This window comes from Cherax quadricarinatus, chromosome 66, assembly GCF_038502225.1.
Source record: "Cherax quadricarinatus isolate ZL_2023a chromosome 66, ASM3850222v1, whole genome shotgun sequence".
NCBI classification, from domain to species: Eukaryota; Metazoa; Arthropoda; class Malacostraca; order Decapoda; family Parastacidae; genus Cherax; species Cherax quadricarinatus.
In genome coordinates, this window is record NC_091357.1 from 6,487,760 (window position 1) to 6,500,259 (window position 12,500).

Sequence of the window (12,500 nt, forward strand, 5' to 3'; positions counted from 1 at the left end):
TGTTCTGGCATCACTCAACTCTCTCACACTGAAGTTACGCTCTACTGACTCGACTTTGTATACTCCCTTTCGGTCTATTTTTCATTTTTTTACACAGTGGAGTAAACGAAATTGGCTCTCACTGAATGTCATACCGTCGTCAGTGGCCCACTGGATGCCGCTCCCATACAAATTCTATTATCGCCTACAAAGAGCGATACAGTGCAACGATTTATATCTGTCAATAAGAATAAGAAGGTTGGGGTAAGTTCTTAGCCTTGAGGTACAGAACTTCTCCACTATTTCTCTTTTGGTTCTATTTATTTAAAATTAAATATCTATCTGCTCACTTTTCCAGTTGAAGCACGATACGGGTGGGGATTCAATTCGCGGCAAGTGAGTCACTTGCCGCGAATTCAATCCCCACACATACCCTGGTTTGTTGCAATCGTGTCATTACGATTTCCTGAGTCACTTTTCCAGTTATTCTTATTGTGGGTTACTACACCATACTTCTGATGAGCCAAGTGTAAACTTCATCTGCAATGTGTTTGTCCTCCAAGACCATGCAATACTCATTCAGCAATTGCAGAAGTGAGGTGCGCCAAACCCATGCAACCCTCAGTTGCGCAACTGTAAATTCACAAGATTAACAATTTCACTTCTTAAAACACTTTCAAAGATTCTGATAATGTGGAACGACAGTATTATCCGTCTTTATTATTTTGTATTTGTTTTATCGTCATCTTTGTGGAGTGGAGCAATACCAGAGGCTCTAAGTGAAACACCAAACTTGATGTTGACACTCAAGACCATACACAGTATACCTGCTGCAGTGTTCCTCCACTCTTACAATATCAGTTATCGTCTCGATCCCTGCAAAGAAAAGATTGGTAAACACACGTACTTTACAGTAACAACAGGAGTGTACCAGCGAGGGGAAGTAACATCCTGTACAGTAGATAAGGCGAGACACTGGCTGGTCTTCCCAGGAATTATACGACTGACAACTCCACCGACAACACATTATCAATGTACATGGGGATACCAACGCTTTTAATATATATATATATATATATATATATATATATATATATATATACAATGTATATATATATATATATATACATATATATATATATTTTATTTTATTATCACACTGGCCGATTCCCACCAAGGCAGGGTGGCCCGAAAAAGAAAAACTTTCACCATCATTCACTCCATCACTGTCTTGCCAGAAGGGTGCTTTACACTACAGTTTTTAAACTGCAACATTAACACCCCTCCTTCAGAGTGCAGGCACTGTACTTCCCATCTCCAGGACTCAAGTCCGGCCTGCCGGTTTCCCTGAATCCCTTCATAAATGTTACTTTGCTCACACTCCAACAGCACGTCAAGTATTAAAAACCATTTGTCTCCATTCACTCCTATCAAACACGCTCACGCATGCCTGCTGGAAGTCCAAGCCCCTCGCACACAAAACCTCCTTTACCCCCTCCCTCCAACCCTTCCTAGGCCGACCCCTACCCCGCCTTCCTTCCACTACAGACTGATACACTCTTGAAGTCATTCTGTTTCGCTCCATTCTCTCTACATGTCCGAACCACCTCAACAACCCTTCCTCAGCCCTCTGGACAACAGTTTTGGTAATCCCGCACCTCCTCCTAACTTCCAAACTACGAATTCTCTGCATTATATTCACACCACACATTGCCCTCAGACATGACATCTCCACTGCCTCCAGCCTTCTCCTCGCTGCAACATTCATCACCCACGCTTCACACCCATATAAGAGCGTTGGTAAAACTATACTCTCATACATTCCCCTCTTTGCCTCCAAGGACAAAGTTCTTTGTCTCCACAGACTCCTAAGTGCACCACTCACTCTTTTTCCCTCATCAATTCTATGATTCACCTCATCTTTCATAGACCCATCCGCTGACACGTCCACTCCCAAATATCTGAATACGTTCACCTCCTCCATACTCTCTCCCTCCAATCTGATATTCAATCTTTCATCACCTAATCTTTTTGTTATCCTCATAACCTTACTCTTTCCTGTATTCACCTTTAATTTTCTTCTTTTGCACACCCTACCAAATTCATCCACCAATCTCTGCAACTTCTCTTCAGAATCTCCCAAGAGCACAGTGTCATCAGCAAAGAGCAGCTGTGACAACTCCCACTTTGTGTGTGATTCTTTATCTTTTAACTCCACGCCTCTTGCCAAGACCCTCGCATTTACTTCTCTTACAACCCCATCTATAAATATATTAAACAACCACGGTGACATCACACATCCTTGTCTAAGGCCTACTTTTACTGGGAAAAAAATTTCCCTCTTTCCTACATACTCTAACTTGAGCCTCACTATCCTCGTAAAAACTCTTCACTGCTTTCAGTAACCTACCTCCTACACCATACACTTGCAACATCTGCCACATTGCCCCCCTATCCACCCTGTCATACGCCTTTTCCAAATCCATAAATGCCACAAAGACCTCTTTAGCCTTATCTAAATACTGTTCACTTATATGTTTCACTGTAAACACCTGGTCCACACACCCCCTACCTTTCCTAAAGCCTCCTTGTTCATCTGCTATCCTATTCTCCGTCTTACTCTTAATTCTTTCAATTATAACTCTACCATACACTTTACCAGGTACACTCAACAGACTTATCCCCCTATAATTTTTGCACTCTCTTTAGTCCCCTTTGCCTTTATACAAAGGAACTATGCATGCTCTCTGCCAATCCCTAGGTACCTTACCTATATATATATATATATATATATATATATATATATATATATATATATATATATATATATATATATATATATATGTGCCGAGTATGTAAAACTGGTCATTAGCAAAAACTCGTTTAAAATTAAATCCTTTCTAAAATTTTCTCTTATAGGTTTAAAGATATATTTTTTTTTCATTTATGTTAATGTAAAAATATGAATAATTTTGTACCAGAAGAACCTTAGAAAACTTACCTAACCTTATTATAATAAGCGCAGTTTAATTTAGCCTAATCCAACTAAATATATTTTAGATAAGTTTACAATAATTTAATAATAAACACAATGAAATATATTTTTTTCGTTAGGTTCAGAATGATTTTTGCGAAATTGCATACACAAATTTTCGTTTGCCTTATTCGGCAAGAAGAGCGTTGCTACTTAAGCTAAAATGAAGGTTAAATCGCCTATCTGAATAATGTAGAGAACCTTCACCTGCCAGTATAGATTCAGTTAACCACCACCTAAATGACTGGTATCACCGTACTCCTTGGAATTTAGGAGAGAAAGATACATAATAATTCACACCTTGGAAATTTTCGTGGGATTGGTCTCAACTTTACATACCGAAATCATCCCATGAGAGTACATCAGGAGAAACCGTAAAGGGACCAAGACTCTTCAACACCTTCCCTTCAAGAGACAACTTAATAAGTTCCGTAAATCAGTTGGTGATTAGCAGGGCTGTGGTGCAAACGCTGGACTGCAGTCCTTCTAGCAACAATAGCAATGTTGATCACGACATTTTTAACCAGGAGGCCTGGTCTGGGACCAAATCGCGGGGGCAGTGACGAAATCACCCCTCTAATCCAAAAAGAAAATACACTCATTATCCCCCCCACAAGCCAGTCACAGCACTAACCTTAAAACAAGGACTAACCGTCTAGTCACCCCCCCCTGGCCTGACTGATTAACCTTAAAACAAGGACTAACCGTCTAGTCAGCCCCCCTGGCCTGACTGATTAACTTTCCAACAAGGACTAACCGTCTAGTCAGCCCCCCTGGCCTGACTGATTAACCTTAAAACACGGACTAACCGTCTAGTCACCCCCCCTGGCCTGACTGATTAACTTTAAAACAAGGACTAACCGTCTAGTCACCCCCCCCTGGCCTGACTGATTAACCTTAAAACAAGGACTAACCGTCTAGTCACCCCCCCTCCCCTGGCCTGACTGATTAACCTTAAAACAAGGACTAACCGTCTAGTCACCCCCCCCTGGCCTGACTGATTAACCTTAAAACAAGGACTAACCGTCTAGTCACCCCCCCTGGCCTGACTGATTAACCTTAAAACAAGGACTAACCGTCTAGTCACCCCCCTCCCCTGGCCTGACTGATTAACCTTAAAACAAGGACTAACCGTCTAGTCACCCCCCTGGCCTGACTGATTAACCTTAAAACAAGGACTAACCGTCTAGTCACCCCCCCTGGCCTGACTGATTAACCTTAAAACAAGGACTAACCGTCTAGTCACCCCCTCCCCCCTGGCCTGACTGATTAACCTTAAAACAAGGACTAACCGTCTAGTCACCCCCCACCCCTGGCCTGACTGATTAACCTTAAAACAAGGACTAACCGTCTAGTCCCCCCCCCCTGGCCTGACTGATTAACCTTAAAATAAGGACTAACCGTCTAGTCACCACCCCCCTCCCCTGGCCTGACTGATTAACCTTAAAACAAGGACTAACCGTCTAGTCACCCCCTCCCCCTGGCCTGACTGATTAACCTTAAAATAAGGACTAACCGTCTAGTCACCACCCCCCTCCCCTGGCCTGACTGATTAACCTTAAAACAAGGACTAACCGTCTAGTCACCCCCTCCCCCTGGCCTGACTGATTAACCTTAAAATAAGGACTAACCGTCTAGTCACCCCCCCCCTCCCCTGGCCTGACTGATTAACCTTAAAACAAGGACTAACCGTCTAGTCACACCCCCCTCCCCTGGCCTGACTGATTAACCTTAAAATAAGGACTAACCGTCTAGTCACCCCCCCCCTCCCCTGGCCTGACTGATTAACCTTAAAATAAGGACTAACCGTCTAGTCACACCCCCCTCCCCTGGCCTGACTGATTAACCTTAAAATAAGGACTAACCGTCTAGTCACACCCCCCTCCCCTGGCCTGACTGATTAACCTTAAAATAAGGACTAACCGTCTAGTCACACCCCCCTCCCCTGGCCTGACTGATTAACCTTAAAATAAGGACTAACCGTCTAGTCACCACCCCCCCCCTCCCCTGGCCTGACTGATTAACCTTAAAATAAGGACTAACCGTCTAGTCACCCCCCCTCCCCTGGCCTGACTGATTAATCAAGTAACGATACTCACACAAAGTCCGATCATTACTCCCTGACCAACTCACCAAGTCACAATATTGACAAATCATGGCAAACAAGATGCACCGAGTATTATTTATAGAAATACACGACCACTATGCTAATAAGCTTTAAAAAATACAGACTAAGTGAATATCACGAAGCAACCAGCAGTCACGCCAGCTGAGATGGATCACCTCTCTCGTGTGTCACAATAAACAACCTCTGCTATCATCATGGAGGCCAATTTGCTGTCGCTCCTAAACTTTGACTTCTTAATTCAGTGGACTTTTAATGTACAATGCTTAAGACCAACGGTTCCAACGGAGCTGTGACTCAACCCCTGCAACCATAATTAGGTGCGTACATGCAGGGCTTCCAAAGGTATTTGATACTTGTGTCACTGAGATACAAGTGTCACAGAGATACAGGCATCACAATGGTACCACACACAACTGTAACATTGAAGAATGAGACACTTGTGCAACATTTGGGAATCTTTGTGGAAACATATCGCCAGCAAGTGGCTTCTTCAGTCCAATACGGAAAAGAACGGTGGTAGATGAGAAGTTTGTGGTAATCAGTCCCTCAGTCTTCGAGCTGGTGAAGAATTCTGATTACCTCATCTTTGGTATATAGTTCTACAGTCTCCCATTATATCCTTGAATTTGTATGGATAAAGCCACTGCATGGCGAAACGTCAACAAATAAACATACCCAGATGTTGTACGTATCTAATTCTTCACCTACTCCTGCAGCAGTCAATTTTGGAAGCCTCTACCACTACCGGGAGTCTACCCGGTGGGTATTCCAGGGGTCAACGCCCCCGCCGCCCAGTCCTTCGCCAGACTGTTTTGCTCGTTACAGTCTTCCAGTGGGCCACATACTATACACCTTCCCCAGCCTGTGGTGCATCATTCTTGGACACGCTGACGAACTCAAAACACACACACACTCATAAAACATTCAAAACAACACAGATTCATTAACTAAAGCGGTATGGTAGTTCACGTGTTGCAGACGTCAATGTAATCAACTCAATATTCTGGAAATATTTCAGAGAAAAACACAAACATATAACATATGATCAATGAGAGTATCCAAGCCTAGGAGAGGTCCATGTATATGTGATATGTCAATGTGGGATGAGATGAACATATCTATAAGGAATATCGACCTCCACATTATAATAATGATGATAAAGTTGATGTAATTTATGCACCGCGTATGAGTAGACATTAGTTATGTAAATGGTTTAAAAGGCCGACATCACGTATGTCAGGCATTGCAACATCCTGGGATCTTGACACAAGGAATTCTTATAGGCTTGCTTAGCCTGCAAGCAGAGCAGGATTAAGGCATAGGTTTTAGTGGCTGCAGCCCCGCGGCCTCCGCCAGCTGGAAGGCCTCCGCCAGCTGGAGGGCCTCCGCTAGCTGGAAGGCCTCCGCCAGCTGGAGGGCCTCCGCCAGCTGGAAGGCCTTCGCCAACTGGAGGGCCTCCGCCAGCTGGAGGGCCTCCGCCAGCTGGAGGGCCTCCGCCAGCTGGAGGGCCTCCGCCAGCTGGAGGGCCTCCGCCAGCTGGAGGGCCTCCGCCAGCTGGAGGGCCTCCGCCAGCTGGAGGGCCTCCGCCAGCTGGAGGGCCTCCGCCAGCTGGAGGGCCTCCGCCAGCTGCAGGGCCTCCACCAGCTGGAGGGCCTCCACCAGCTGGAAGGCCTCCGCCAGCTGGAGGGCCTCCGCCAGCTGGAGGGCCTCCACCAGCTGGAGGGCCTCCACCAGCTGGAGGGCCTCCACCAGCTGGAGGGCCTCCACCAGCTGGAGGGCCTCCACCAGCTGGAGGGCCTCCGCCAGCTGGAGGGCCTCCGCCAGCTGGAGGGCCTCCACCAGCTGGAGGGCCTCCATTGGTGTCCTCGACAACTTACAACTTACTAATGTTTTGGAGAAATTTCTTCCCAAGAAATTACGCAGAACAAATGTTTGAACTTCAATTGTAGTTAACCTAGTAAAAATAAATTTTTACCCTTTTGAAAATATCACTGAGAGCCTGACAGTACCTGTAGCCCAGGAGCCTGACAGTACCTGTAGCTCAGGAGCCTGACAGTACCTGTAGCTCAGGAGCCTGACAGTACCTGTAGCTCAGGAGCCTGACAGTACCTGTAGCTCAGGAGCCTGACAGTACCTGTAGCCCAGGAGCCTGACAGTACCTGTAGCTCAGGAGCCTGACAGTACCTGTAGCTCAGGAGCCTGACAGTACCTGTAGCTCAGGAGCCTGACAGTACCTGTAGCTCAGGAGCCTGACAGTACCTGTAGCTCAGGAGCCTGACAGTACCTGTAGCTCAGGAGCCTGACAGTACCTGTAGCTCAGGAGCCTGACAGTACCTGTAGCTCAGGAGCCTGACAGTACCTGTAGCTCAGGAGCCTGACAGTACCTGTAGCTCAGGAGCCTGACAGTACCTGTAGCTCAGGAGCCTGACAGTACCTGTAGCTCAGGAGCCTGACAGTACCTGTAGCCCAGGAGCCTGACAGTACCTGTAGCCCAGGAGCCTGACAGTACCTGTAGCTCAGGAGCCTGACAGTACCTGTAGCTCAGGAGCCTGACAGTACCTGTAGCTCAGGAGCCTGACAGTACCTGTAGCTCAGGAGCCTGACAGTACCTGTAGCTCAGGAGCCTGACAGTACCTGTAGCTCAGGAGCCTGACAGTACCTGTAGCTCAGGAGCCTGACAGTACCTGTAGCCCAGGAGCCTGACAGTACCTGTAGCCCAGGAGCCTGACAGTACCTGTAGCTCAGGAGCCTGACAGTACCTGTAGCTCAGGAGCCTGACAGTACCTGTAGCTCAGGAGCCTGACAGTACCTGTAGCTCAGGAGCCTGACAGTACCTGTAGCTCAGGAGCCTGACAGTACCTGTAGCCCAGGAGCCTGACAGTACCTGTAGCTCAGGAGCCTGACAGTACCTGTAGCTCAGGAGCCTGACAGTACCTGTAGCTCAGGAGCCTGACAGTACCTGTAGCTCAGGAGCCTGACAGTACCTGTAGCCCAGGAGCCTGACAGTACCTGTAGCCCAGGAGCCTAACAGTACCTGTAGCCCAGGAGCCTGACAGTACCTGTAGCTCAGGAGCCTGACAGTACCTGCAGCTCAGGAGCCTGACAGTACCTGTAGCCCAAGAGCCTGACAGTACCTGTAGCTCAGGAGCCTGACAGTACCTGTAGCCTGACAGGTAGCCTGACAGTACCTGTAGCTCAGGAGCCTGACAGTACCTGTAGCCAGGAGCCTGACAGTACCTGTAGCCCAGGGGCCTGACAGTACCTGTAGCTCAGGAGCCTGACAGTACCTGTAGCTCAGGAGCCTGACAGTACCTGTAGCTCAGGAGCCTGACAGTACCTGTAGCTCAGGAGCCTGACAGTACCTGTAGCTCAGGAGCCTGACAGTACCTGTAGCTCAGGAGCCTGACAGTACCTGTAGCTCAGGAGCCTGACAGTACCTGTAGCTCAGGAGCCTGACAGTACCTGTAGCCCAGGAGCCTGACAGTACCTGTAGCCTGTAGCAGGAGCCTGACAGTACCTGTAGCAGGAGCCTGACAGTACCTGTAGCTCAGGAGCCTGACAGTACCTGTAGCTCAGGAGCCTGACAGTACCTGTAGCTCAGGAGCCTGACAGTACCTGTAGCTCAGGAGCCTGACAGTACCTGTAGCTCAGGAGCCTGACAGTACCTGTAGCTCAGGAGCCTGACAGTACCTGTAGCTCAGGAGCCTGACAGTACCTGTAGCCCAGGAGCCTGACAGTACCTGTAGCCCAGGAGCCTGACAGTACCTGTAGCTCAGGAGCCTGACAGTACCTGTAGCTCAGGAGCCTGACAGTACCTGTAGCTCAGGAGCCTGACAGTACCTGTAGCTCAGGAGCCTGACAGTACCTGTAGCTCAGGAGCCTGACAGTACCTGTAGCTCAGGAGCCTGACAGTACCTGTAGCCCAGGAGCCTGACAGTACCTGTAGCTCAGGAGCCTGACAGTACCTGTAGCTCAGGAGCCTGACAGTACCTGTAGCTCAGGAGCCTGACAGTACCTGTAGCTCAGGAGCCTGACAGTACCTGTAGCCCAGGAGCCTGACAGTACCTGTAGCTCAGGAGCCTGACAGTACCTGTAGCCCAGGAGCCTGACAGTACCTGTAGCTCAGGAGCCTGACAGTACCTGTAGCTCAGGAGCCTGACAGTACCTGTAGCCCAGGAGCCTGACAGTACCTGTAGCTCAGGAGCCTGACAGTACCTGTAGCCCAGGAGCCTGACAGTACCTGTAGCTCAGGAGCCTGACAGTACCTGTAGCTCAGGAGCCTGACAGTACCTGTAGCTCAGGAGCCTGACAGTACCTGTAGCTCAGGAGCCTGACAGTACCTGTAGCTCAGGAGCCTGACAGTACCTGTAGCCCAGGAGCCTGACAGTACCTGTAGCTCAGGAGCCTGACAGTACCTGTAGCTCAGGAGCCTGACAGTACCTGTAGCTCAGGAGCCTGACAGTACCTGTAGCTCAGGAGCCTGACAGTACCTGTAGCTCAGGAGCCTGACAGTACCTGTAGCTCAGGAGCCTGACAGTACCTGTAGCTCAGGAGCCTGACAGTACCTGTAGCTCAGGAGCCTGACAGTACCTGTAGCTCAGGAGCCTGACAGTACCTGTAGCTCAGGAGCCTGACAGTACCTGTAGCTCAGGCGCCTGACAGTACCTGTAGCCCAGGAGCCTGACAGTACCTGTAGCTCAGGAGCCTGACAGTACCTGTAGCTCAGGAGCCTGACAGTACCTGTAGCTCAGGAGCCTGACAGTACCTGTAGCTCAGGAGCCTGACAGTACCTGTAGCCCAGGAGCCTGACAGTACCTGTAGCTCAGGAGCCTGACAGTACCTGTAGCCCAGGAGCCTGACAGTACCTGTAGCTCAGGAGCCTGACAGTACCTGTAGCTCCAGGAGCCTGACAGTACCTGTAGCTCAGGAGCCTGACAGTACCTGTAGCTCAGGTAGCCTGACAGTACCTGTAGCTCAGGAGCCTGACAGTACCTGTAGCTCAGGAGCCTGACAGTACCTGTAGCTCAGGAGCCTGACAGTACCTGTAGCTCAGGAGCCTGACAGTACCTGTAGCTCAGGAGCCTGACAGTACCTGTAGCTCAGGAGCCTGACAGTACCTGTAGCTCAGGAGCCTGACAGTACCTGTAGCCCCGGAGCCTGACAGTCCCTGTAGCACAGGAGCCTGACAGTACCTGTAGCTCAGGAGCCTGACAGTACCTGTAGCCCAGGAGCCTGACAGTACCTGTAGCTCAGGAGCCTGACAGTACCTGTAGCTCAGGAGCCTGACAGTACCTGTAGCCCAGGAGCCTGACAGTACCTGTACCTCAGGAGCCTGACAGTACCTGTAGCCCAGGAGCCTGACAGTACTGTAGCTCAGGAGCCTGACAGTACCTGTAGCCCAGGAGCCTGACAGTACCTGTAGCTCAGGAGCCTGACAGTACCTGTAGCTCAGGAGCCTGACAGTACCTGTAGCCCAGGAGCCTGACAGTGCCTGTAGCTCAGGAGCCAGACAGTACCTGTATCCCAGGAGCCTGACAGTACCTGTAGCTCAGGAGCCTGACAGTACCTGTAGCCCAGGAGCCTGACAGTACCTGTAGCTCAGCAGCCTGACAGTACCTGTAGCCCAGGAGCCTGACAGTACCTGTAGTTCAGGAGCCTGACAGTACCTGTAGCCCAGGAGCCTGACAGTACCTGTAGCCCAGGAGCCTGACAGTACCTGTAGCTCAGGAGCCTGACAGTACCTGTAGCCCAGGAGCCTGACAGTACCTGTAGCCCAGGAGCCTGACAGTACCTGTAGCTCAGGAGCCTGACAGTACCTGTAGCTCAGGAGCCTGACAGTACCTGTAGCTCAGGAGCCTGACAGTACCTGTAGCTCAGGAGCCTGACAGTACCTGTAGCTCAGGAGCCTGACAGTACCTGTAGCTCAGGAGCCTGACAGTACCTGTAGCTCAGGAGCCTGACAGTACCTGTAGCTCAGGAGCCTGACAGTACCTGTAGCTCAGGAGCCTGACAGTACCTGTAGCTCAGGAGCCTGACAGTACCTGTAGCTCAAGAGCCTGACAGTACCTGTAGCTCAGGAGCCTGACAGTACCTGTAGCCCAGGAGCCTGACAGTACCTGTAGCTCAGGAGCCTGACAGTACCTGTAGCCCAGGAGCCTGACAGTACCTGTAGCCCAGGAGCCTGACAGTACCTGTAGCCCAGGAGCCTGACAGTACCTGTAGCTCAGGAGCCTGACAGTACCTGCAGCTCAGGAGCCTGACAGTACCTGTAGCCCAAGAGCCTGACAGTACCTGTAGCTCAGGAGCCTGACAGTACCTGTCGCCAAGGAGCCTGACAGTACCTGTAGCCCAGGGGCCTGACAGTACCTGTAGCTCAGGAGCCTGACAGTACCTGTAGCTCAGGAGCCTGACAGTACCTGTAGCTCAGGAGCCTGACAGTACCTGTAGCTCAGGAGCCTGACAGTACCTGTAGCTCAGGAGCCTGACAGTACCTGTAGCCCAGGAGCCTGACAGTACCTGTAGCCCAGGGGCCTGACAGTACCTGTAGCTCAGGAGCCTGACAGTACCTGTAGCTCAGGAGCCTGACAGTACCTGTAGCTCAGGAGCCTGACAGTACCCGTAGCCCAAGAGCCTGACAGTACCTGTAGCCCAGGAGCCTGACAGTACCTGTAGCCCAGGAGCCTGACAGTACCTGTAGCCCAGGAGCCTGACAGTACTGTAGCTCAGGAGCCTGACAGTACCTGTAGCCCAGGAGCCTGACAGTACATGTAGCCCAGGAGCCTGACAGTACCTGTAGCTCAGGAGCCTGACAGTACCTGTAGCCCAGGAGCCTGACAGTGCCTGTAGCTCAGGAGCCTGAGAGTACCTGTAGCCCAGGAGACTGACAGTACCTGTAGCTCAGGAGCCTGACAGTACCTGTAGCTCAGGAGCCTGACAGTACCTGTAGCTCAGGCGCCTGACAGTACCTGTAGCCCAGGAGCCTGACAGTACCTGTAGCTCAGGAGCCTGACAGTACCTGTAGCCCAGGAGCCTGACAGTACCTGTAGCCCAGGAGCCTGACAGTACCTGTAGCTCAGGAGCCTGACAGTACCTGTAGCCCAGGAGCCTGACAGTACCTGTAGCTCAGGAGCCTGACAGTACCTGTAGCCCAGGAGCCTGACAGTACCTCTAGCCCAGGAGCCTGACAGTACCTGTAGCCCAGGAGCCTGACAGTACCTGTAGCTCAGGAGCCTGACAGTACCTGTAGCTCAGGACCCTGACAGTACCTGTAGCCCAGGAGCCTGACAGTACCTGTAGCTCAGGAGCCTGACAGTACCTGTAGCCCAGGAGCCTGACAGTACCTGTAGCTCAGGAGCCTGA

The 12,500-nt window shown here is 50.3% G+C and overlaps 1 protein-coding gene across 1 annotated transcript in view; it reads right to left on the reverse strand.

The window, feature by feature from the left end:
• Positions 1 to 12,500, reverse strand: part of LOC128704139 (uncharacterized) — a 373,177-nt gene that overhangs the window by 159,678 nt on the left and 200,999 nt on the right. The window lies entirely within an intron of this gene.